The sequence below is a fragment of the Molossus molossus genome, unplaced genomic scaffold (genome assembly GCF_014108415.1).
Source record: "Molossus molossus isolate mMolMol1 unplaced genomic scaffold, mMolMol1.p scaffold_m16_p_2, whole genome shotgun sequence".
NCBI lineage: Eukaryota > Metazoa > Chordata > Mammalia > Chiroptera > Molossidae > Molossus > Molossus molossus.
Window position 1 is genome coordinate 111,250,481 of NW_023425355.1, and position 6,499 is coordinate 111,256,979.

Consider the following 6,499-nt stretch of genomic DNA (forward strand, 5'->3'; position numbering starts at 1 on the left):
GGCTGCTGTCTGAAGCCCCAGGGAAGGGCTCACCAAAGGATCAAAGGCTTCTGACTGTATCTCTGTCCCACAGAAAGCCCCCTCTACAGCCCTTGCTCCAATGCAAAATAGCTCAGTTCTTTCCTATATGTCTCTGGAGCCCCTTGAGCTGCCTTCCCTCCAAGCTTAGAGGGAGAGAGTCTGATAAGTCCGTGCGCGGGCCCTTTAAGAGGAGCTGGCGGGGGCTCCAGCTGCCTCAGCCTCCCTGAGCCTCAGTTCCTGCTGGTTTTTCCAGCCAGAAGTTATGGGGACTTCTCTTCCTGGCACTGGAACCCTGAGCTGGGTACCTGGTGTGGGACAGGGACCCCTCAGTCCTCAGAGGAGGGCCTTCCCAGCCCAGGTGTCTTCCTGATTTCTATCTGCAACATGTGGGTGTGGGACCAGGCCCTCTGCCTCTGTCCTTCCTACCAGTCTCAACGTGGCTGCTTCTTTAATTCCGTAGTTGTAGGACTTCCATTCATCTTGATTTCAGGTTGTTTTGAATGATAGTTGTTCTACAGTTTAGTTGATGTGGTTGTGGGAGGACGCAATACTGTGTTTACCTATGCTGCCATCTTGACCGGAAGTCATTATTGGTACTTTTATTGTTTTGTTTTTAAACATTTTTTAACACAAACCAGATGTTTATTTTAAATAATTATTTCCTAGGTGCTAATTTTATTTCTTTATTTTATTTTTATTAATGAAAATATTACTTAAGTTTCTATTTTCCCCCTGTTTGCTCCACTCTACCCAGCCCCTGACCTCTCTTCCCTCTGGTCGGCATGAAACTGTTGTCTATGTCTGTTGTCTATGTCTATGTATGTATATGCATATATATTCTTTGTCTATATTTTCAATTTATACATTTTCAATGTATACATACTTTTAATTTATCCTCACCCGAGGACATTTTTTTTCCATTCTTTGCACAGATAGAGTGGGAGGGAGAGAGAGAGAGAGAAACATCGATGTGAAAGGGACACATCGAGTGGCTGCCACCCGCACGACCAACCAGGGCCGGGGACAAACTGCAACCGAGGCACATGCCCTTAGCGGGAACCGAACCTGGGTCTCTCCGGACCGCAGGTAGACGCTCTAACCGCTGAGCCAAACCGGCCAGGGCTACATACTTTTAATAATTATAAATTCCAATGAATTAAATCTGAAAAGAAACATCAATTGAGCTATCAGCTTTAAAGGGTATATACATTTTGGGGTGCCACCACGTATTTAAACCTACCCAGATTTCTTTTTCCTCAATGTATGTAGATAAATTACTAATTACTAGGGGGCTGAATAGAACTGCTTTCTTCAGGCTCCAACTGAATAGTCCATTGGGTCTACATAAAAGGTAGAGTTGACATGCTTGGGTTAAAATCCCTTAATCAGCTAGCCTCAGTTTTCAGTCAGAGATTTCAAAGGTTGCCTTGGGAAAATGCCTAACTCTGGATTAGGTGCTATATATGGCAGATAGTAAGCTTTGAGCATTATACCACAGGTTTGTTTTTAGAACATTTTACCCTCATTTTGAACAATTGCTAAAATTAAAATGCTTCATAAAGAATGTCTAAAATTTTTCAATTCCCTCTTAAAGAAATATAATTATTTTGCTTGAAACTAGTTTGTTTTACTTTGCACTTAAAAATTTGTTCTTTCGTGCTCACTTCGGCAGCACATATACTAAAATTGGAATGATACAGAGATTAGCATGGCCCCTGCGCAAGGATGACACACAAATTCGTGAAGCGTTCCATATTTTTTAGCATGTTATTAAACAATGAATGGGTCACCGAGGAGATCAAGGAAGAAATTAAAAACTTCCTGGAAACCAATGAAAATGAAGACCCAACAAAACAAAATCTATGAGATGTAACGAAAGCAGTTCTGAGAGGGAAGTTCATAGCACTACAGGCTACCTCAAAAAATAAGAAAATTTTCTAATTGACTGTCTAACCTCACAACTTAAAGAATTAGAAAGCAAACAAAAAGAAAACCCCAGAGCAAGTAGAAGGAAGGAAATAGTAAAGATCAGAGCAGAAATAAATGACATAGAGACCAAAAAAAACAATTCAAAGGATCAATGAAAAAAAGAGCTGGTTTTTCGAAAAGATAAACAAGATTAATGGACCTTTAGCTAGCCTCACCAAGAAACAAAGAGAGAGAACCCAAATACACAAAATCAGAAATGAAAGAGGAGAAGTAACAACCAACACCACGGAAATACAAAAGATCGTTAACAACTACTATGAACAACTATATGGCAACAAATTCGACAATCTAAGGGAAATGGACAAATTTCTAGAAACACACAGTCTCCCAAAACTATTCCCGGAAGAGATAGAAAACTTGAACAGACCAATAACAACTAAGAAAATTGAAGAGGTAATCAAGACTCTCCCAGCAAACAAAAGCCCAGGCCCAGATGGCTTCACGGGGGAGTTTTACTGAACATTCAAAAGAGAACTAACACCCATTCTCCTCAAACTATTTCAGAAAATTCAAGAAGAAGGAAGACTTCCAAACACGTTTTATGAAGCCAGCATAATTCTAATTCCAAAACCAGAAAAAGACACTACAAAGAAAGAAAACTACAGACCAATATCCCTGATGAACATAGACGCCAAAATCCTGAACAAAATATTAGCAAATCAGATCCAGAAATACATCAAAAAAATTATTCACCATGACCAAGTGGGATTCATTCCAGGGATGCAAGGCTGGTACAATATTCGGAAATCCATAAATGTGATACACCACATAAACAAAATGAAGAATAAAAACCACATAATCATATCAATAAATGCTGAAAAAGCATTCGACAAAATCCAGCATCCATTTCTGATAAAAATGCTCAGCAATGTGGGAATAGAGGGATCATATCTCGACATAATAAAGGCCATATATGAAAGACCTACAGCCAACATCATACTCAATTGGCAAAAACTAAAAGCATTTTCCTTAAGAACAGGAACAAGGCAAGGATGCCCACTTTCACCACTCACATTTAACATAGTACTGGAAGTCTTAGCCACAGCAATCAGACAGGTAGAAAAAATAAAAGGGATCCAAATTGGAAAGGAGGAAGTGAAATTGTCATTATTTGCAGATGACATGATACTGTACATAGAAAACCCCAAAGACTCCACCAAAATTTACTAGACTTAATAAATGAATTTGGCAAAGTAGCAGGATACAAAATTAACGTCAAGAAATCGATGGCATTCTTATACACCAAGGATGAACTCACAGAAAGAGAAACTAAAAAAACAATCCCATTTACTATTGTGGCAAAGAAATTAAGATACCTAGGAATACATTTAACCAAAGAAATAAAGGACCTATTCGCAGAAAACTACAGGTCATTGAAAAAAGAAATAGAGCAAGATATAAAAAAGTGGAAGCACATACCCTATTCATGGATTGGGAGAATTAACATCATTAAAATGCCCATATTACCCAAACCAATATATAGGTTCAACACAATCCCCATCAAAATACCAACGACATACTTCACAGAATTAGAACAATTACTTCAAAAGTTCATATGGAACCAAAAGAGGCCTCGAATAGCCACAGCAATCCTGAAAAGGAAGAAAAAAGTTGGAGGGATCACAATACCAGATTTCAGGATATACTACAAAGCCATTATAATCAAAACAGCCTTGTACTGGCACAAGAACAGGTATGTAGACCAGTGGAACAGAATAGAGAACCCAGAAATGGACCCAAGGGAATATACTCAATTAATATTTGACAAAGGTGACAAGAGCATACAGTGGAGTAAGGACAGCCTCTTTAATAAATGGTGCTGGGAAAATTGGACAGGTACTCGCCGAAAAATGAAACTAGACCATCAACTTACACCCTACACCAGAATAAACTCAAAATGGATAAAAGACTTAAATCTAACTCATGAATCCATAAAAAATCCTAGAAGAGACTGTGGGCAACAAAATTTCAGACATCATACACAGCAGAATTTTTACTGACACATCACCTAAGGCAATAGAAACAAAGGAAAAAATGAACACATGGGACTACATCAAACTCAAAAGCTTCTGCACAGTGAAAGATATAATCATCAAAACGGAAAGGCTACCCACTGTATGGGAGAGTATAATTGCCAATGATATATCAGATAAGGGATTAATTTCCAATACATGTAGAGTGCTCATACAACTCCACAAAAGGAAGACAAAGAATCCAATTAAAAAATGGGCAGAGGAACTAAATAGACACCTCTTCAAACAGGACATACAAATGGCTAAGAGACATATGAAGAAATGCTCATCATCACTAATCATCAGAGAGATGCAAATCAAAACAACAATGAGGTACTACCTCACACCTGTCAGAATGGCCGCCATCAACAAATCATCAAACAACAAGTGTTGGCGAGGGTGTGGAGAAAAGGGGATTCTAGTGCACTGCTTGTGGGAATGCAGACTGGTGCAGCCACTATGGAAAACAATATGGTGTCACCTCAAAAAATTAAAAATTGATCTTCCATTTGACCCAGTGATTCCACTTCTAGGAATACACCCTAAGAAGCATAAAACACCAATCAGAAAGAATATATGTACCCCCATCTTTTTAGCAGCACTATTTACAATCGCTAAGATCTGGAAACAGCCCAAGTGCCCATCAGTAGAGGAATGGATCAAAAAGCTGTGGTACATATACACAATGGAGTACTATGCAGCAGTAAGAAAGAAAGATCTCTTATCCTTTGAGACTACATGGAGGGACCTTGAAAGTATCATCCTAAGTGAAACAAGCCAAACAGAGAAAGAAAAATTTCATATGATCTCACTGATTTGTGGAATATAATGAACATAACAGTTTGAGGAATGGGGTAGACCCAGAGACGTGGAAGCGGGGTACAGACTGACAATCCCCTTAAAAGTGGGGAGGTGGGAGAGGGATGAACCACAGAACTTATACGCATGTATGCATGAACAGTGGACATGGACAACAATCTGAGGAAGGGACAGGGAGGGAGGGGGAGGGGGGAATCAGTGGGGGAAAAAAGGAGAAACATCTGTAACAAACATTAATGAATAGAAAAAAATATAAAAAAAAATAAAAAGCTTCTGCACAGCAAAAGAAACAATAATCAGAATGGAAAGGCAACCCACTGTATGGGAGAACATCATTGCCAATGATGTATCAGATAAGGGGTTAATTTCCAATATATATAGCGTGCTCATACAACTCAACAAAAGGAAGACAAAGAACCCAATTAAAAAATGGGCAGAGGAGCTGAATACACACCTCTCCAAACAGGACATACAAATGGCCAAAAGACATATGAAGAAATGCTCAACATCACTAATCATCAGAGAGATGCAAAATAAAACAACAATGAGGTATCACCTCACACCTGTCAGAATGGCCGCCATCAACAAATCATCAAACAACAAGTGTTGGCGAGGGGGTGGAGAAAAGGGGACTCTAATACACTGCTGGTGGGAATGCAGACTGGTGCAGCCACTGTGGAAAACAATATGGTGTTACCTCAAAAAATTAAAAATCGAACTGCCATTTGACCCAGTGATCCCACTTCTAGGAATATACCCTAAGAAGCCAGAAATACCAATCAGGAAGAATATAGGTACCCCCATGTTCATAGCAGCACTATTTACAATAGCTAAGATCTGGAAACAGCCCAAGTGTCCATCAGTAGAGGAATGGATCAAAAAGCAGTGGTACATATACACAATGGAGTACTATGCAGCGGTAAGAAAGAAAGATCTCTTATCCTTTGAGACGACATGGAGGGACCTGGAAATATTATCCTAAGTGAAATAAGCCAAGCAGAAAAAGACAAATACCACATGATCTCACTTGTATACGGAATATAATGAACATAGCCGTCTGAGGAATACAGTAGACCCAGAAACATGGAAGTAGGGCATAGACTGACATCCCTCAGAAGAGGGGGTGGGGGGGTGGGAAGAGGTAAACCACAGAACTTATATGCATGTATGCATGACCAATGGACATGGACAACTAAGCCGGGGACGGGGCGGAGGTGGGGTGGGGAGGGGGGTGCCAATGGGTTAAAAAAGGTAAAATATCTGTAACAAAAAAATAAATAAATAATTAAAGAAAATATTTGTTGTTTCTATTTGAGAATTAATTTTTTTAAGGAGAGATAAATTCACAACAATTTCATATTATGTGTACTATAAAGCCACAGTATTAAAAATCAGAGCCAAATGGTTAAAAATAAGGGCAGTTGTAGGGATAGAACTCATGTTTACCCTTTTTGCCTTCATGGTTATGGAGAATATTAGCGAAGACACTTTGGAAACTTACATGTTCTTCTACAAATGCAAGTTATTATTATAGCTGTTTGTACAGGCTAAAAGGAATTCCATGTTAGAATAAAATGACTTCAAGCAGGCAACAACACAAATTAGGAATTCTTGCAGTCATCACTGAACCTGACAGCAAACAGAATATAGAAGCAGGG

At 39.1% G+C, this 6,499-nt stretch overlaps 1 non-coding gene across 1 annotated transcript; it reads left to right on the plus strand.

Annotated features, from left to right (window-relative positions):
• The first annotated feature begins 1,677 nt into the window (after window positions 1-1,677).
• LOC118636729 lies at window positions 1,678-1,781 on the plus strand. The gene has a single exon (XR_004960716.1). It is a non-coding gene; the product is annotated as a U6 spliceosomal RNA (small nuclear RNA).
• Window positions 1,782-6,499: the final 4,718 nt, after the last annotated feature.